At 40.7% G+C, this 21067-nt stretch overlaps 1 protein-coding gene across 44 annotated transcripts in view; it reads left to right on the top strand.

Annotated features, from left to right (window-relative positions):
* The window catches only part of MAGI1 (membrane associated guanylate kinase, WW and PDZ domain containing 1), a 645902-nt gene that overhangs the window by 394308 nt on the left and 230527 nt on the right, over positions 1-21067 (top strand). For 2 of the 44 annotated variants that reach the window (XM_086366999.1, XM_086367002.1), the window contains exon 1: positions 16447-16788. The exons of 41 other annotated variants lie outside the window; for them this stretch is intronic. The gene's annotated coding sequence lies outside the window, so the exon portion shown is untranslated. Of the gene's footprint in view, positions 1-16446; positions 16922-21067 lie in introns of those variants that run through there. One more of the 44 variants, XM_086367003.1, reaches the window with a different exon arrangement.

Genomic DNA, 21067 nt, shown 5'->3' on the forward strand with positions numbered 1-21067 from the left:
TGTTTTTAGGGATATAGGGCCATGGTGAATGCAGCTTACTTTCACATGGCTACAAAACATTAGAAATGGTTAAAATTTTGTATTATTCTTATTCTTACAAATTTCTATAAATATGCAATTATTTCCAAATAAAAGTATTTTTAAAACAGTTCAGTTCAGTCACTCATTTGTGTCCAACTCTTTGTGACCCCATAGACTGCAGCACACCAGGCTTTCCTGTCCATCACCAAGTCCCGGGGTCTACTGAAACTCATGTCCATCACATTGGTGACGCCATCAACCGTCTCATCCTTTGTCATCCCCTTCTCCTCCCACCTTCATCTTTCCCAGCATCAGGGTCTTTTCCAAAAGTCAGTTCTTTGCATCAGGTGGCCAAAGTATTGGAGCTTCAGGTTTAGCATCAGTCCTTCCAATGAATATTCAGAACCGATTTCCTTTAGGATGGATCTCCTTGCAATCCAAGGGACTCTCAAGAGTCTTCTCCAACACCACAGTTCAAAAGCATCAGTTTTTCGGTACTCAGCTTTCTTTATGGTCCAACTCTCACATCCATACATGGCTACTGGAAAAACCATAGCTTTGACTAGATGGACCTTTGTTGGCAAAATAATGTCTCTGTTTTTTAATATGCTGTCTAGGTTTGTCATAGCTTTTCTTCCAAGGAGCAAGTGTCATGGTTTCATGGTTGCAGTCACCATCTGCAGTGATTTTGGAGCCCCCCAAAATAAAGTCTCTGTTTCCAGTGTTTCCCCATCTATTTACCCATACCAAAAGTTTTTTTAAAAAAACAACGAATGTAGTTTTTGGAAAAGGGGATTATATATTAGTGTTATATTTTTGTTTTTCCAGATTATTAATGTTTTTAACATAACATTGAGATTTTGTTAGTACTTTGATAGATCTTATTTATTAAACTTAGCGGGACTAGCCTGAGACATTGTGCATATATTAAAACAAAAACCCTACACTTACGGAATACCAAATACATGCTAGGTGTTGTAGTTTTAGTTTCTCATTTAACCTTTGCGGAAAAACTGTGGGTATAAAGTAATTGTTGTTGTAAATAACAATTTACGTAAATGAGTTTCCTCATTTACGGATGAGGAAACTGAGACTTGGTAAGGTTAATACTTTGTCTTAAAATTGTGGAGTCGAACTGCAACTGAGGCACTCGCCACGGATGCTAATGCTGCCAGTAGTAGCCACCACATTTTCTTCACTCAGACTGTGTATAGATTCATATACACAGACTCAATATATTTAGGAAATAAGCTAGGAAGAATTCTTTTAAATGGATCCTAAGTATCTGCTAATGGCATTCTAGATTACTATGAGTATAATTATCATCATTAGAATTCTTACCATATATTGAGTGCTTGCAAGGTGCTAGGTTTTATATTATATTTGTGTAATAGCTCATTTAATCCTCACAGTAGCCTTGTATGTATATGTTATTACTCTCCACATTTAGGGAAACTGAGGAACAAGGTGATTGGATACCTTGCTGAAGATGTCATGGTGAAGGTAGAACGGTGTTGTCTTGTTCTAAAAGTTTCCTTCTTAGCCCGTGGCTCATATTGCTTGCTATTTATAAAACCTGGAGAACATTAGGAAAAAAAAAAGGAAAATAATCAGTAATTCAACATACTCCTTCCTTTTTTGGAGAACAGAGGAACTATTTTTTCATACTCTTTTTTTGGTGGGGGAATGGGGGTATTAGGTCCATGACCAGGAATTGATCTCATTCCACAACAGTGAAAGTGTGGAGTCCTAATCACTGAACTGACAGGAAACTCCCTGTTTTTCAAGAAAATATGTCTTAGTCTTAGATTCGATCAAAGCTACCACATTATACAATTCCAGGGGGCACTATTCAGTTTATAATCTATGTAAATGGTGCCCTGGGTTGTGGGCAGCACCCTGACTGCCTGGCTTTATGTCGTGGCTGAGTTCCAGTAGTAGATACTCAGCTAGCCTGAAAGAGAACCAGTTGCCATTCATTTGGGATGCATGCGTCTCATTCATGGTAAAACGGTACCTTACTCCTATGAGGGTAATACCCACCAGATACTTGAACACCAGAAGCCTAATCCAGTCCAATTACAAGATCTCTTCATCCTTAATTCTGCTAATTAAAGGTTTGAGACAGTACTGGAATTGAATCTTTTAGGGTAGAAGCTGATATTTCTTTCATTTATCCTGCCTTCATTCATTTGCTCTAACTATTCACACAGCCATTCTCCATTTATTTCATGTATCTGTCTATTCAGCAAGCGTGTATTGAATACTACTGTGAGCAGGTCACCACGATAGACGCTCAACATTTAGGGGGGAAACTGGTTACCTTTCCTGCTTTCAGGGAGTTTATAGCATAGTGGGCAACCACTGTAACAAAGAGACAGCTGTAAGAGAGTGAAGTAAATCCCATGGTAGAGTAAGCCCAGGACTACATGACATACAAGGACAGACACCAAGCTCAGTCTTGACACCAATGAATCGGTGTGACCAGGACGTGAAATAAATCCCCAAATTGAAGACATAAGGAAAAGGAGTGGAATATCTTTCCTAGGAAGAATCAGGAAATATCGACTCATGTAACCACGGGCAAGTGACTAACATCTCCGGGCTTAATTCCTCTTTAAAAAGGAGTATGTTTATTAGGGGTATAATTGACTCGTTAAGCATCTTAATATCCCAGGCCCAGTCTCAAGATAATATAGTCCTTTGTACAGTGCTCTCTCCTGAGGACTCTTCAAGAATAGACTGCTTAGAGTTTTGTTTCTTCTGAAATGTTTAAAAGTAACAACAACAAAACCCAGTGCCACAGTAAAAGATAGGACGTGGTTTTAATGCTTGCATTTACTTAATCCTTTTAGCATACACATAACAATGCAGTATGATAGGGCCGTTCACTAACTGCAAGATGCCTAAAACATTAACTCAAGGTATATTAAAGGCAGTAGAGTCTAGTAAAAGACTCCAAGTCCAAATACATTTCTTTTAGTGTATCTTTGTCACTGTAGACATAACTTTATTTGATGATAACAAAAGTCTAATTTTAAGGCCCTATGTGAATAGTAGACGTGGGTTAAAGACCTTGCCCCTTTGCCTCCTTGGCAATCCCAGTAGATATAGGATGCTATGAGATGAGATAGGGGCATCCCTGATAGCTCAGTTGGTAAAGAATCTGCTGCAGTGCAAGAGACTCTGGTTTGACTCTTGTGTCGGGAAGATCCGCTGGAGAAGGAGTAGACCACCCACTCCAGTATTCTTGGGCTTCCCTTGTGGTTCAGCTGGTAGAGAATCCACCTGCAATGCGGGAGACCTGGGTTTGATCCATGGGTTGGGAAGATCTCCCAGAGAAGGGAAAAGCTACCCACTCCAGTATTCTGGCCTGAAGAATTCCAAGGACCGCATAGTCCATGGAGTCACAAAGAGTGGGACACAACTGAGCGACTTTCTAAAACCAGTTTGAACATCTGGAAGTTCACGGTTCACGTATTGCTGAAGCCTGGCTTGGAGAATTTTGAGCATTACTTTACTAACGTGTGAGATGAGTGCAATTGTGCGGTAGTTTGAGCATTCTTTGGCATTGCCTTTCTTTGGGATTCGAATGAAAACTGACCTTTTCCAGTCCTGTGGCCACTGCTGAGTTTTCCAAATTTGCTGGCATATTGAGTGCAGCACTTTGACAGCATCATCTTTCAGGATTTGAAATAGCTCAACTGGAATTCCATCACCTCCACTAGCTTTGTTTGTAGTGAAGCTTTCTAAGGCCCACTTGACTTCACATTCCAGGATATCTGGCTCTAGGTCAGTGATCACACCATCGTGATTATCTGGATCGTGAAGATCTTTTTCTACAGTGCTTCTGTGTATTCTTGCCACCTCTTAATATGTTCTGCTTCTGTTAGGTCCATACCATTTCTGTCCTTTATTGAGCCCATCTTTGCATGAAATGTTTCCTTGGTATCTCTAATTCTCTTGAAGAGATCTCTAGTCTTCCCCATTCTGTTGTTTTCCTCTATTTCTTTGCATTGATCTCTGAGGAAGGCTTTCTTATCTCTCCTTGCTATTCTTTGAAACTCTGCATTCAGATGCTTATATCTTTCCTTTTCTCCTTTGCTTTTCACTTCTCTTCTTTTCACAGCTATTTGTAAGTCCTCCTCAGACAGCCATTTTGGTTTTTTGCGTTTCTTTTCCATGGGGATGGTCTTGATCCCTGTCTCCTGTACAGTGTCAGGAACCTCTGTCCATAGTTTATCAGGCACTCTGTCTATCAGATCTAGTCCCTTAAATCTATTTCTCACTTGCACTGTATAATCAGAAGGGATTTGATTTAGGTCATACCTGAATGGTCTAGTGGTTTTCCCACTTTCTTCAATTTAAGTCTGAATTTGGCAATAAGGAGTTCATGATCTGAGCCACAGTCAGCTCCTGGTCTTGTTTTTGCTCCATCTTTGGCTCCAAAGAATATAATCAGTCTGATTTCAGAGGAACCAGAGGTCAAATTGCCAACATCTGCTGGATCATGGAAAAAGCAAGAGAGTTCCAGAAAAACATCTATTTCTGCTTTATTGACTATGCCAAAGCCTTTGAATGTGTGGATCACAGTAAACTGTGGAAAATTCTGAAAGAGATGGGAATACCAGACCATCTGACCTGCCTCTTGAGAAACCTATATGCAGGTCAGGAAGCAACAGTTAGAACTGGACAGGAAACAACTGACTGGTTCCAAATAGGAAAAGGAATACGTCAAGGCTGTATATTGTCACCCTGCTTATTTAAATTATATGCAGAGTACATCATGAGAAATGCTGGGCTTGAAGAAGCATCCTATAAAACCATCCTATAAAAGAAACATCCTATAAAACCATCAGATGGACTGAAATTTGGCCTAAAATCTGATGGTTTGGTGCATGACTGTAAATAAGTCTGAGGATCTACATGTTTTTGCCCTAGTGAATAGAAGTTTGTGACTAATAGAGGTTCTGTTGAATTTCAAGTTTGCTGCTTAATGTGGTCCTCCCATGCAGGCCACCTGCTAGAAGGTAGGTATTCAGCTTCCTTCATTACACTGGAATCAGACACCCCATGCAAATCCACCATCATCTGGGATCCTTTGGAAGAATTTTGTACCTTCTGACTGTAGATGTGGATGATTTGCAGAAGCAAACTGTTCGGTTCAGTTCAGTTCAGTCGCTCAGTCGTGTCCGACTCTTAGCGACCCCATGAATCGCAGCACACCAGGCCTCCCTGTCCATCACCAACTCCCGGAGTTCACTCAGACTCACCTCCATCGAGTTGTGATGCCATCCAGCCATCTCATCCTCTGTCGTCCCCTTCTCTTCCTGCCCCCAATCCCTCCCATCATCAGACTCTTTTCCAATGAGTCAACTCTTCGCATGAGGTGGCCAAAGTACTGGAGTTTCAGCTTTAGCATCATTCCTTCCAAAAAAATCCCAGGGCTGATCTCCTTTAGAATGGACTGGTTGGATCTCCTTGCAGTCCAAGGGACTCTCAAGAGTCTTCTCCAACACCACAGTTCAAAAGCATCAATTCTTCGGTGCTCAGCCTTCTTCACAGTCCAACTCTCACATCCATACATGACCACAGGAAAAACCATAGCCTTGACTAGACGGACCTTTGTTGGCAAAGTCATGTCTCTGCTTTTGAATATGCTATCTAGGTTGGTCATAGCCTTCCTTCCAAGGAGTAAGTGTCTTTTAATTTCATGGCTGCAATCACCATCTGCAGTGATTTTGGAGCCCCCCCAAAATAAAGTCTGACACTGTTTCCACTGTTCCCCATCTACTTCCCATGAAGTGATGGGACCGGATGCCATGATCTTCGTTTTCTGAATGTTGAGCTTTAAGCCAGCCTTTTCACTCTCCACTTTCACTTTCATCAAGAGGCTTTTTAGTTCCTCTTCACTTTCTGCCATAAGTGTGGTGTCATCTGCATATCTGAGGTTATTGATATTTCTCCCGGCAATCTTGATTCCAGCTTGTGCTTCTTCCAGTCCAGCGTTTCTCATGATGTACTCTGCATATGAGTTAAATAAGCAGGGTGACAATATACAGCCTTGACGTATTCCTTTTCCTGTTTGGAACCAGTCTGTTGTTCCATGTCCAGTTCTAACTGTTGCTTCCTGACCTGCACACAGATTTCTCAAGAGGCAGGTCAGGTGGTCTGGTATTCCCATCTCTTTCAGAATTTTCCACAGTTTATTGTGATCCACACAGTCAAAGTTGTCTGGGGAGGCCTTACAAATAGCTGTGAAAAGAAGAGAAGCCAAAAGCAAAGGAGAAAAGGAAAGATATAAGCATCTGAATGCAGAGTTCCAAAGAATAGCAAGAAGAGATAAGAAAGCAAGCTATTAGATACAACTAAAAAAATGATATCTTTAGAGAACATGGAGCAGTTAAAAAATATAATTTGATATAATACTTGCTGTTGTGTTCTGAATTCATGTTGAATACTTCAGGGGCCTGGCCTGCCATGACCTGTCAGCCTTCTTTCTCCTTTCCTCTGTTCTTTCCTTCCTTCCATTGTCCTTCCCACCCTCCATTTCCTACCCCCTCTTTCTTTTCTTTCCTTCTACCACAAACTGTCTTATTTCTTCCCCTTGTTCCAAACTCTGGCAGTAGAGCAGTCCATAGCCATTATTGGAGCTATGTGTACATGGGTTCTAACAGAGACCCTAAAAAAAAGTTAACGTAGAAAACAAATAAAACATCTATAATAAATTATATAAATCCTAAATTCATAGCTCGCTGAATTTTTGTGCACATTCACGTTTATACCCCCACCCCCATGTCTATGCAACCATTACGCAGATCAACAGGGAGAGCACTGAGCATTCCAGCAGGCCCCTCATGTCTCCTCTTATGATTGTGACTTAAGTGCCCTGGATTGTTTGGTCTGTTGTTGAATTTCCTATAAACAGAATCATACAATGTGTATTATTTTGTTCTAACTCCTTTTTCTTCCTTAGTGTTTGCATGTAACAGCAGCAGTAGTTTGGGTTTTTGTTGTTTTTGTGCTGAGTCTTGCATTGTGTGACTATAGCACCATCTTTATCCATTTTTCTGTTGATTTAAACTATCTCCCAGTTTTAGCTTACTTACTGCTGGGAACATTCTTATGTAAGGGGATGTGTGTACTCATTTCACACCCAGAATTGTTGGCATATGTGTAGGCATATGCAGCCATAAGCAGTTCCCTGTAACAGAGATCGTCACACAGTTTCCAAAGTGATTGTTCCGATTTGCACCAGTACTTCCATGCGTGAGAGCTCCAGTTGCTCCTCATCCTCGCTGACATTTCCTATCGTCAGTCTTTTAGATTTTTCATCCTCCTGGTAGATGTGCCATGGTATTTCATTATCATTTGAATTTTCATTTTTTTAAAATATATAATGATATTAAGCACATTTTCAAATGTTTATTGTCTACTTGGGGACCTTCTTTTGTGAAATACAATTGAAATCCTTTCCCATTTTTCTTTTTAATTGGGTAGTTTGTCTTTTTATTGCTGATTGGTAGAAGAAGCTGGGTTTTAAACCCTGACTCTGCTGCTTATTAGATGTGCTTGGAAAGGTTGCCTCACCTTTTTGAGTTTCATCTATAGGATCGGGCCAGTAACACCTATTTTATAGGTTGAGGTGAGAGTGACTTGAAGAATTGTATGTTAATTTCTAGTAATATACATTAGTATGCCTGTGTTTCCAAGCACAGAAAAGGCATGGGTGACTTATACCTAAACTGAAAAAAAGTCTGTTCTGCTATCAGGTGAACAGCCTATTGAGATATTTTAAATACCTTTCTTTTTCTTTCCCAATATTCTCTTCTATTTTTTATACTTACATAACAAAAGGGAAGACAGTGCCCATGTGCATAATACACTATAGGCCAAAGTGACTTATCTCCTACAAAAGGACACTGGAAGTTGTATCTGTTCCCCTAAGAAGTCTGTGCTTGCAACTGGGACAAGTGAGAACCAAGAGAGTTTCTGAAAAGGAGAGAATAAGATAAAATGCAGATGTAGGACCCAATTAAAGAAATCTGCCTGCCCCGGGTAGTGGTGGGAAGCACGTCTTATATTTCCTTTTTCTTCCTAGTCAGCCAGTTTCTTGAGACTTTGCTTTCTCATTTGCAAAATAGGAATAACAATACTTTTCTTAAAGGGTGATTCAGGTGGCCTGGAGCCATCTTGATCTCCTGTAAGCACTTCACATCTGGACAATGCGGGGATGGGTCATGGGCTTGGTGATTGTGCTGGCCATGATGGGGATAGTGGTGATGGTATTGAAGATACTGAAGGGACGACTTATGTTAGCAGACTTGTTTACAGCCCACGTGAAAGGCTGTTTTGGGGCAGACAATAGCAGTTTCAGGAAGTAGGTGGGAAGGCTAGAAAAGAGCAAAGAATCCTCTGTTCTGAGAGGAATTAGCATAGGTTGCCCATTTGTACACCAGATTTGTGTGTGTTGAAGATGACCTGGGCATCCCAAACCATATTACTGTGATAGATTATTTATTCCTAAAAATATCAAAATCAGAATATCCTAATGGTATAGGCAGTTATTGAAACTCGCCTTGAATACCTGTGTCAACATTGAGCAGAGCCTTATTTCAAGGGAACTTCCTGGAAAATCAGTCCCCTTCAGTTTTCAGGATGCTGAAGAGGCACAGGGTTGTGACTGCTTAGTCAACATGAGCTTCGGTTGTGGATGGAACTGGTTTGACTCACCACCCCTCCACTCTGTGGCTCTGTGATCTCAGATAAATTACTTCCCTGAGGTTTCCTAGTTTATAAAATTGGGACAGTAGTATCATCCCAGTAAAATTGTGATGAGAGTTATGTGACATAAGACATAAGAAGCACCAACAGAGGTCCTGGCAAGTAATAGTTGCTCAAACTGCAGAAATATATTCATGTATCTGATGAGTAGATGTACATGCTTTATTTCTATGACAGCTGTTTATGAGCAGAGTGGAGTGGTGCAGAGGAGGACGAAAGGGTCTTTCGATGTAACTACTCTGCTGTACAAGAGGACTTGCTAGACCTCATCTCTGGGTTGTGGACAAAAATGGGCTTTCTTTAAAAAAAAAAGGCTTTCTTGTAAGGTTTGGTCTCTATAATTCTTCCACTATAATGTTTGATGTTAGAGCAATTACCATTGAGAAAAGTCTACTGTATAACTCACCTACTATCGAGGAGGCCATGTTGGACAATTTATACATAAGGCCCACTGATAGGTACTTTCAAATGCTGCATAGTGTAAGCTTAATTCATTCTCTCCTCCTCATTAACTCTGATCTGCTGAAAGCCCTTCAGCAGACTCTAAAGGTAGGATAGGCACCCTGCAAAGGACTAGTTGGCCTCCAAGGGCTAGTTTTTCTTTTATTGCCATCTCTTGGGCTCTCCATCTCTGAGTCATTGCATATCTGCAAGAAGATAAGCACTCCCTGCAGTGGTGCATGGTCCCCAAGAAGCACAATTGTCTTTCACAACAGACTCTCTGCAAAGTATCGAATCTGTATTTCATGCCCCCTTTACACATTCACTGTGACAGATTTATTCAGAAGCCTTTTTGGCTGGTATATGAATGTAGTGAAAGGTTCTAACATGCACATGGTGAATATACTCTTGGGAGTCCTAATTTGTATCCTGAAGGCAGCAGGAGTCAAAAGACACAAAGATGATACTGTAGGTTCAATGTAAGTTTCGCAGTTTAAAGGAGGGAGAGATGTGGTCTTGTAAAGCAGGTCATTGTAGAGAAATCTGGTCATAAAAATGTAAAGAGTCAATTTTGACACCATCCTTTGAGCAGTTAAAGTCTGAAGTTCCTGAAGCTTTGATCTTTGATAGCACCATTGCAGGATCCTTCTATTAATTATCTTAAATTGTGTATTTTCATTGCATGAGCCATTTTCTTGTGTAATAGCTGGAAGCCTGATTTTTTTTTTTGCATTTTTTTGGAAAACCTGTAAAAAATCTCATTTGAGTCCCATCCAAGAATATGATCATCTTTCACACCTTGAAGAGAAGTAATGCTAGAATTATGACACTTTAATGTAAATGTTCAATGTCTATCCTATTTCCATTTCTTGTTGAAATTTACAGCCATAAGAATTCTATATATTTCCCCTTTGCTATTTGGCTCCTCCGTTGACTAACAAAAGCCAGAAAATTGTCAGTGGAGTTTTTGCTTCATAAAGGGTCTCTTCCTCACACTTCCGTGGAAATTTGAGTTAAATATCCAGCTGGAAAATACCATCTCAAGTTGATCTATATATTTTTTAATGCTGGAAATCCAAGTTTATTATAAGGAAAATACCCATTTCTTTGGGTACGTAAATACTCAAAGCTAAGTGATATGTCATTTGTCTTTGACATATGAAAGTTGTTATCTTTCATCCATAAGTCATGAAAAAACATGAACAATATAAACTCCAGTATCACTCTTATAAGTTGATCTTATATTCAGGCCCCTTGGTCACTTTAAAAAGCATCAGATATAATGAGATGCTTCTGATTTCCTTCCTAACCAATGCTGTTTTCCTTAATAACCAAAATATTTGTTATTTCTTATAATTAATGTCCATATCTGATTAAATATCATTTTCCAAACCGAACTTGGCTACAGAATCTAAACAACACAGATTAAATTATTATCATTTGAAGAATATTTTTCATTTTTATCAGCATCTCACTTGGTTAGATAGCACCATTATTTCTTGATTCTCAGACAGTAAGAAATCAATATTTTTTTCTGTGATTGGCTGTTGTCGAACACAGATGTAGATGTTTATTGTGGTAGTTTTCTTTTTTTCTGGAAAGCTGTTAATTCAAAGATGTATTTTATAATTAATGATATCTTAGAACTAAGAAAATTTTGGTATTATAAAAATTACCAGGCTACTGCTTTAACGTTCTGGTCAGGCTTGCAAATCCAGCATTCAGAGACTATTTATTTAGTTCCTTAGGGATTTTTGCCTGCAATTAGAATACATTGCCATAAGGTGGCAATAATGGTACCCTCTTATCTACCCTCCATGTTCCAGTCAGAGAGACAGAAAATTTAGTCTCCAGTGAACACTTTAATTTTTTTTCACTTCAAATTCCTTTTCCTATTATGTAAGTGATGCATCTCAATTTTTTCATTAAAACAAAAGCATCACAATGACTGTCAGCATCCTCTGTGACCATCCCACCCTCATGCTGTTTTCTTTTGTTTTCCCCAAAGGCAACCACAGATCACCATTTAAAATTGTCCTCTGGGATAGTTTCCTAATCATTCATAAATATATATACAAATCCACAGAAAATGGATAATACATAGTTGTGTGTGTGTTTTGATTACCATAAAGGGTACCACATTCTTCTTTGAAAGTCTTTATAAAATCTGCCCATAAAGCATCCTGGCCTGGGACATGTTTTTTCCCTTATAAATGCTAGGAAAAGGGAACAAGGAGACAATTCTTTAACATCATTTCATTTTAGTTAAAGCCATTGTTCTACTTAGGATTCCTATTGCTTCTTGAGGTAGTTCCATTAATTTATTGCCCTGGAAAATGATCTGTTCCTACTAGATTTTGAAATTAAACTGGTATAAAGCTGTACATGGTATTCTCTTATACATGAAAATAAATCTCTTTTATCTATTTTTAATGCCACCTCTTTTGTGCTAAAGTTGATTTTTTTTTTTTTGAGTGTGTGTCATTTCTCCTCCCCACTCCATACCCATCCATGGTCATAATTGCCAAAGGCTTTTCAGTTTTATTAATCCTATAATAAAACAGCTTTTTTTTTTTTTTTCTCTTGATTTTTTTTCTTTGTTGCCTCCAGTTACCTATCTATATTTCCACCTTAATTTCATTATTCCTTCTTTCTACATTTTTAGAACAACTTTATGGAAATGTAATTCACATACTATGTAGTTTACCCGCTTTTCAAAAATTCAGTGTTTTTTAGTATATTCACAAGGATGTGAGGGTATCACCATAATCAAATTTTAGGGTGTTTTAATCGTCCCCACAAGGAATCCTTGACTAATTAACAGTTATGCCCCATTTCCTCCCAAATCCCAAAGCTTTAGGTAACTATAATACTAGTCTATTCTCCGTCTATAAATTTGCCTGCTCTTGGACATTTCATATCAATGTCTTCCATAGTGCAGCATTTTGTGTCTAGTTTCTTTAACTTAGCACAATGTTTTCAAGGTTCATCCAAGTTGCAGCATCTATCAGTACTTAATTCCTTTTTATTGCTGAGTAATATCCCATTGTACGGATACACCACATTTATGAATTCATTTGTTAGTTGATGGACCTTTGGTTTATTTCCTCTTTGGGTTGTTATGAATAATGTTGCTAGCAACATTCAATTAAAAGTTTTGTGTAGAAGTAGTTTTAATTTCTCTTGGCCATAGATCTAGGAATAGAGTTGCTGAGTTTTCAATGATAGCCACCCAAGTGAGTTTGAAGTGGTATCTCGTCTTGGTTTTGACTGACATTTCCCTAATGACTAATGATGTTGTACTTCTAACATGCTTATTGGCCACCTGTGTTTTGTCTTTGGAGAAATATCTAAGTACTTTCTCTTTTTTTAATTGGGCTATTTGTCTTTATTGTTAAGTTGGAGGGATTCTTTGTACAGTCTAGATGCAAGTCCCTTATCAGGTATATGATTCACAACTATCCTCTTCCATTTTGTGGATTGTCATTAAAAAAAAAATGTTGGACTATAGTTGATTTATAATGTTGTGTTAGTTTCAGATATGCAGCAGAGTGAATCTGTTATACGTGTACATATATCCTCCATAGATTGTCATTTCACATTATTGGTAATATTGTTCTTAGCACAAAACATAGATTTTGATGTAGTATAACCTACCTATTTTTTCTTTTGTGACTTGTGCTTTTGTTGTCATTATCTAATGCAAATTTACTGCTGTGTTTTCTTCTAGGAGCAGTATAGTTTTAGGTCTTACACTTAGGCCTATGATTCATTTTGAGTTACTTTTCATGTACAGTATGAGGTGGGTTTCCAACTTGATTCATTTGTATGTGGATATTCAATTGTCTCAACTCAAATTTTCTTTGGCTTCTTTTAAAAATTCATTTCATTTTTATTTTATAGCTTCATGAGTATAAAGCATAAGACATTAATTTTCTGTCTCTCTTGTTCTCTAATAAATGCATTTAAAGCTATAATTTCCTTCTGTTTAGGAATCTAGGTACATCCCACAGATTTTATTGTTATTATTGATAATTTTCCTTCTTTTTCTATTAATTTTTTTCTGTTTTTGTTGCATTTTACTCCACAAAGGTAGCCTGTATTATTAATGTCAAATAAAAAAATCAATATAATTTTATCCAAAGTATATTTCTATTAAAAAATAAAGTTTTTTTCAACTCTATCATGTACTACTTATTACATGCAAATGCTGTGTACTTGGTATGTGCTAATACATATTTATGGGAAGACATATGTAGAGCAACCTAAATGTTAGAAGTGATTGATGTCACAGTAATAACACTTACTAAGTACTTTTCTCTGCCCCAGCCACTCATATAAGTGCCTTGCCCAGTATGTACTCAGTCTTTGTAACAATCCTGTGAGGCAGGAACGCTTTATTCCCACTTTATAGGTGAGAAAGTGAAGGTGTAGCAAGGTGATGTCTCTTACCCAATGATTCATACCAAGAGAGAGCCAGAGGTGGGTTTTCAACCCAGCTAGTCTGGCCCCAAATGCCACTCTGATAATTACTACATTCTATCGCCTCCTAAGTGGTCACTCTCCCACATTTAATTGGTCTGATTTATAATTATTTCTGTAATTGCTTTGAACACAGTCAGTGGAGGAAATTCTTGGCCCTTTTCTTTCCGTTGTTAGTTAAATATTTTCATAAAGGCATATCTACATTTCGCTACAACTCTGAACTGTGCTGTGGAGACACTGCATAGCTCACCCTTAAGTTTCAAAAGTTAGACATCCAGGAAGAAAGGCTAGTTCAGGACCTACTGGTTTTCATTTGTGTGTGTGTGTGACAAAAAGAAACTCAGAAGAAATGCAGTGAAGCATCTCTCCTGGCTTATGCTGGAGACCACACAAGCTCAGAGAGCCAGTTTTTGAGATCAAGTGTGTACTCTGATAAAAACCAAGTAGATTTTCATGGAATCTTTTCCTTGTGCTTCATTAGACATAGAGAAACCTGGTTTTTGGAGCTCTGATTGAAAATAATTTGTTATTGTTAGGGACATTTCCAAACCAAATGAGGGCTATTTTTCTCCCCCTATTGAAGATTGGAAAGCTACATCCTTGAATACTTATTGAATAAAAGTTCCCTTCTTTCTTTCATAAGGAGAATGGCTTTTGTATTTTTGTTCCCATCAGTGCAGTCTCTAAGCAGATTCCTTGCAAAAGAGCAATTTAATTTGTACTGCACAATCATTTTCTTGTGGAAAACTAATAATACACAAATTCCATTTTTCAGCATTGGGTTGTAGCTAAAGGCTTTTAAAAGTTTTGTGTAGAATCTTCTTTCCTTTTTGTTTCTTCTTTTTTGATGATGATCAAGAGGGGAAATGATGTAAATGTTCACATGTTTTATGTACATGATTGATAAAGAAACCATCCCCTTAAGTTTTTATTGTTTCTTGCAAACCAAAAATGTAATCTAATACTCCTCATTCACTTCTCAAGGCCTTTCCAGCTTCCTCAAAGTAGATGTGAGTCAAGAATGAAGCAGATGAAACTGCTTTATCTTCCAGGGTATCTGTTTCTGACCAGGTGACATCCAGGGTGCTGCTGTGTGCCTTTTGCTAAGCCTGGGGAGCTGTCCCAGTTTGTAGGTGTCCACAGAAGCAGAGGATGGAGGTTTTCATGTTGTGAGGACTCTTTACATAGAGATAAAGTCATAATAATCGTAGGTGACATTTAGTGAGCACCGTTTTTTTGTGTGGTGAACTGTGCCAGGCACTTGGTATATATTATCCAACAAGTAGATAGTTTTAGTACCTTTTACATGTGGAGAAAAACAGATGCAGACCTAGCAAGTAAGTTACCCTCTGCCCCACAGCAGAAAGCTAGAGAGAATGGGGAGAACCCAATGAGTGTGACTCCAGAGTTGAGGTTTTGACCATCATGAATGACTAGAAGGACAAGGAGCTTTAGCAGTGCTGTCCGTCCACATCCCGGTTAGTCAGGGAGCAGATAGCAAGATGGATGTGCACACAGAGACTGTTTACTGGGTAGCAAATATCGAAGGAACACATTTTGTTTTCTCATCTGGTGCGAAATGCAACTGATGCTGCCTTCAAGGGTGAATTCTTTATTACCCTGTGATTTGAATGTCTCTGCTGCCCTCTCACCTTTCCCTCCATCATCCTGCTTTACCATCACATGAAATCTGGTCTTCTGTCCATGTTGAATATAGGTTCTGCATTGTCCTGGTCCACCCTAACCCCCAGGAATAGACATGTCCCTTGCTTCCTCCCTCCCTTTTCTTATATTCTTCTCACTTGTCCCCCTGAAATATTTCTCCTGCCCCCTTATCTCCTCCTGTCCCAACTGACTCAGGAATTTTCAGAGGCTGCTTACATAGGGCTCTGTCACACCTGGGTGAGGGGAAGGCAGGCAGTGGATTGTCTCCCTCCTTTGACAGTCTGTGGGCGTTCTCTGCCTTACAAGTGGTTTCAGCAGTTTCTAAGGACTGACCATTTGACAATAGAGGGAAAAAATGTACCTCTTTAGAGCCAGATGGCTTTCAATAAAGTTTTCTCGGTAAGGAGGGTGAGGGCCCCTAAGGAGGGGAGGGATGCCTCTTTGGAAGCAGAGGCGAGATAACACCACTAGTCTCTTACGTTTAAAGAGTGGATTTGAATGACACAGAGATAAGCCCTAAAGAACAGCTTGATTCTGAGCCCACTTCTGCTCTGAGTTCTTGAAGTGGCTGTTCCTTGAAAGTAGATTTCACAAATTAATATGCTAAGCTTCTCCATCCACCTCTAACTCCAGGGAAAACTATTATTTCAAACATCAGAGTTATTATCTTTGAAGTTCCCTCCAGAGTTGGGGACAAGGCAGAAGGACAGAAATGAGTCCCACCTGAAGGTGCTTGGAAGCCGGCTGCCCCTTCCTCTTGGGAAGTCAGGGTTGCATCCTTAGCCAAGAGAATCACCACCTCCCCCCGTCTTTCCTTCCCCCAGCCTTCTGCGTCTTGCAAATGGAGCAGCCTTATATCCCGCCTTTCCTTGGCCAGGGTCTCCCCCAGGACCTCACGGCGACGGGGACCTGACACGCCTGGCGGGAGAGAGAGGCCGTGCCTGCTTCGCTTGGCTCTTGGCTTCCGCCCTCTCCGCAGGTGCGGCCCTAATCCCCCTGGCCTAGATATCCGGCAGCCTCTAGGAACCCGGGCTCTGTGATGTAATGCTCTTTTTTCACACTCCCGGCTTAAATACAGATGGAAATTGTTGTCATGTGTTAGAAATGTCGCCTGTAATATAAAAGGCGCAAGCTTGGGCATCTTCGTTTCCTTCTCGCACCGTCAGCTGCTCCTGCCGCCAGCGCCTGCTTCCCTCGCAAAACCTCTCCTCACCATGGTCAGGTGGCCGAGGCGCCCCCAGCTCGCCTAGGAAGGGGTTCGGATCCCACCCCACCCCCTCAACCCCCGCCTCTCTTTACAGCCGCTGCAGAGCCGAGGACCAGCGTGGTGGGAGGCTCTTTCTGGCTCACAAAGGGAAGGATTAATCTTGGCGATTGGGCTGGGGTTTGCAGGCAAGTACAAGAGGTCCACGATCGCCCGCTCTTCGCCCCCGCCGCCCCCTGCCCACCTCTGGATTCGAACGCTCCGCTGCGGGAGGAAGCCTGGGCACAGGCAGGCGTCGGCAGAGGCGCACCGTCGCCCGAGGTTTGCGCTTGGGTTGTGGGAACATCCATGGAGGTGAAGATGCCCTGTGTGGTGTGTGGACCAGGGAGGAGGGGCGGGGAGAAACCGGGCCAGCTTGGGAGGGCCAGATGGCTGCGGCTGCGTTCTAATTCACCGGACAGGCCCGTTTGGCCCGGCAGGGCGGGCGGGAGGGGGTGGGGGGAGAAAAAAAAATCAGGGGTCAGTGGGTAGGGAGAGGCCGGGCTCTGGAGCAGATGCCTGGCGAACAATGGGGCTTTTGAAGGGGATGCTGGAGGAAGTGTGGCGCGCGCTTTGTATCGCCTCCTCCGCATTGCAGGTTGGAATCGGGCAGCTAAATTTTAATGAAGTGCATTCCAAAGTGTGCTCGTCAGCCTGGGCTTTCGAGAGAGGGGCTCGGCTGAATGGGAACCGGTGGTGGGAGGGGGAAGGGGGCGCCGAAATGAGTTCCTGATGGATGGTAAAGGAGGAGATGAAAGCCTGCTCAGTGTGGAGGGCAGGGGAAGGGACGGGGGAAAAATCAATAGGTCCCCGTGCATATTAATAGGCTCCAGCAGGTGTTGGGAAATGTATGTTACTGCATTGTTCCGGCGCCCAGGCTGGGGTAGGCGGGGAAGAGGGTGAGCTACTTCGCCCGGGCACTGGTGGGCAAATGTCTTTGCACTTTGGAGGGCTTTGCAAGCTCCCGGGGAAATGAAAGGAGGAAAGAGCTGCCATCCCTTCCTCCCGTTTTACCCATTTTTAAAAGTAAGAGAGTACCTGCAGGTGCAGGCGGCTTTTTAAGTTTCCTGGAAATTAACATGTGTGTATCAGAGCACTGTCTTATCTAGGTAAGATATGGATGTCTGTGGGCAACCAGAAAATAGCAATCAGAATCTAGAGTCTGTGGCTTGCTGAGTGCTTGGGAGCTGAAAGGCTCTTCTCGCTGTCTGGTTCTTCTAAGTGAGTGGGCCAAGCAAGGAAGGCTGGGAGGGTTTTAGAGAGGCACGAAGGCTGGCCCTTCCCCTTCCCAAGTCGTGAGTCTGTCTGACCTGAGTGCCAGGCAACAGTGGAGTGTGCATGGAAGCTGTCATGTCGTGGTGTTGAAACACAGACTTTTCCCTGGAACACAAAGGGAATGGATTTGTGCCTGAGCCAAATTATTTGAGGGTATGTGTAGCATATTTATAAGGATTAGGAGGTATGTAGTGTCCTTTTCTCTTTCCTAGAGTTTACCGAGCTCGTGCTTTGTCAGTTGAGAATCATTGAGGAGGCTACTTACTCATGAGCGTGTGCTGACCAAAAAAGCCTTGCTGGTTTTTGTTGTGGTCTGTTTGTTTGTTTTACTATTCATCTTGAATAATTCTTCAGTGCTTTCAAAACGTTCAGACATGTTTGTTGGGGGAGCCAATAAAACTGGAAGCTTTTGCATGAGGTCATCGTGACTTTTTCATTTTAAAAATACTTGAGAGTGGATATGTATACAACGCAGATGAACCCATGTATATGAACTCAGTAACCCCAATAATAACATACTGTCTTTCTGGTTCTGGGAAAATACATTTCTTTAGTTGAGAAAAAGCTTGTCTTGTATCACCTGTAAGGCTATTACCTTCTAAAAATTGGTGTTTTTGATAACTTTGCAAGCGCTCAAGTATTGATTGGATATGCCTGTAGGTTCTTTTCTTGATTTAACTTGCACTGGAACTTGTCAACAAGATGCAGCTCATCAGTTGCCCATGAATTTTAGTGCTGTTGAAAGCTTTAGCAGATTAATGGTATCAACAGGGTCTTGATTCCTCCATTTCTCAACTGAGCAAACAGAAGCAGTCTGCCCTGGCCTCCCAGTGTCTTTCCTTTTATGTTTTGGAGAAGGGGATGGGCCAGAGGGAAAAGCTCCCTGCTGATGACACTGGTCTCTACTCCTGAAGCCCACCTCACCCCTCCTGGACCTCACCAAATGAAATACTGAATGTATAGGTTTGCATCCCTATGTAGTTTTTTTCGTAGGCTATATTTCTGTGGCAGCATTATAAAAAAAACAAGTTTGGGTTTTGGTATTTGAATTTGCTGTGCATGTAATAAAGATATGTGGGATCAGTTTTTTGTTCTTTTCACTTACTATAGCTCCTGAATGGATCTGTATTTCCTTTAGACTTGAGTCTTACCTGCTGGTTTGTGCTGAGCAAAAACATGGAGAGTTGTGTTTATCTTGACACCTCCCACAGGGGAGTCCAGAGCCTCACTACCTTTTAAGTTAACTGTGGTCAGAGGAGCAGTTTGTGATGGAGCCTCTGGTGTGTTTCCTAGAGCTACCAATCATGGAACTTGGGTTCTCTGAAAACTTGCAGGTAACAATTTCATTAACAGAAAGGACCATCTCAAACCAGTATATTTTTTCCGACAGCAGGACTGTTTTTGTAGTCAACAGCTGTAGCTCTTTGACATGCATAAGTGTGAAAACAGAAACGGTGCCCGTACATTAAAGGCACCACAGAAGCCATGACAATAGCTGATGTTACTAAGACTCATGTAGCAGAGGCTTCTGATGAGACACTCCTTCTCTCCCCCTTGTTTCCATTCTCTCATAGCATCTGGATGTGGGTAGAGGAGAGGAAAAAGAGGAGAGAGAGAGAGAGAATGAGACTCCCATATTCACAGAGGAGCCAATCTCCATGATTACGTGATACCAGTGATAGAAAAATTAAATTGTAATTTCTGTTTGATCCTCTGTTGTGTCACTTAAAGCAGGTGATGTAATACCAACAGAGATTGCTGATTTACTGATCCCAAGAAGTACGTAGATCCATGATGCTGGCTGATTATAGAGTTGCTGTAGGGAAAAGAATTTGGGAGACACCTATAACTAAAAGTAAAAGAATTTCTAAAAGGAGAAGTAAACACAGAGATGATAGTGTTAGAAAAAGGGAAATCACAAGAATCCCTCAGCTCCCTCAAATACACAGCAAGTGTTTTTTTTTCCCCTTGTAACTATATTTTCATGGCAAAATCCAGTTAGTTTGGTGATCACCATTTTCATATTATGTTTGCTTCTTCTTTTTAAAATTGTTTTTATGTTGATAATCAGATCCCAAATATTTGACTGTAAGCACATCCCTTGCAGTCATACTGACACCCTCTGGCACCAGAAAAACTGTCAGAAAAAATTTGAGAATTCTGGTGGGAAGAAGAGAGAGCAGTACCAACCATTAATTCAGTAACTCTTCTGATGGCTGTGTCTGACAGCCGGTCGGCTCTGGGTGACTTTTAGAGCATTATAAACACTAAGTGCAGAGATCTTGCTGGCTTGTTGGGTCTTGATGACAATTTTCGGCCCCTGGGGATCTCTGGCACAACTGATCAATTTAGGATGCTCACAGCCAGGAAGATTATGCCCAAACAGTACCTCTGAAAGAGTGTGGTATGCCGTTTTCACTGATAAACCTACTTGATATGTGGTGCCATGGTGATAAAAATGCCACACTGAACCCATTCACTTCCCCATAGTCTATTGAGTTGATGACTGAATGTGATCTAGATACCTGTTTTTGTTTTTTGTTGATGCAGTTCTGGAGCTGCTGTTAATGATTTTTATTCTTTGTTCCAATGAGGTTGACATCCGTTAAAGTTTGAATCGACTATCAGACTTAGCAGAATGGTAGAAATATTGCCTAGTATTTACTAAGATGTTTGAGAAGATTGTAAGCATGAGAGTAGAAGAGGTCTTAGAAATGAATTAATAGGCTGAAAGTTCTTGAATGAAAAGATTTTGAATGTGTTGACATTTACGTTTACCTAACCTGAAAGGACAGCAAAAAAGCATAGTGCACGTAACTCTGCTTTGTGAGGCTCAGCATTTTTGTCCCTGGAGGGTTTTGCTATTCCTTTTTCTGTGTATGAGTTCTAAGCCCAACACTTAACCTATCACATGTGTTCAACAAGCAGTTGAATGAGTGGTTGCATCGAGAACGTAGACCAGTCACTGTGAAAAAGTTTGAGTTATTTCCAGGAGTGGAATTACTCAGCAAAACAGCAAAAAGCACAATTTTATCAAATGTTGTTTTAAAAATAGAAAAAGGAAACAACCCTTTTTATCAAATTTAAAAACATTATTCTTTCCCACAAGCCAGTTTTTCCTGTTGTTCTATTGGAAATTTAAATCATTTAGGT

The sequence above is a fragment of the Bos grunniens genome, chromosome 22 (assembly GCF_055505025.1).
Source record: "Bos grunniens cultivar Pamir isolate PY7600 chromosome 22, Bosgru_T2T1.0, whole genome shotgun sequence".
Lineage (NCBI taxonomy): Eukaryota > Metazoa > Chordata > Mammalia > Artiodactyla > Bovidae > Bos > Bos grunniens.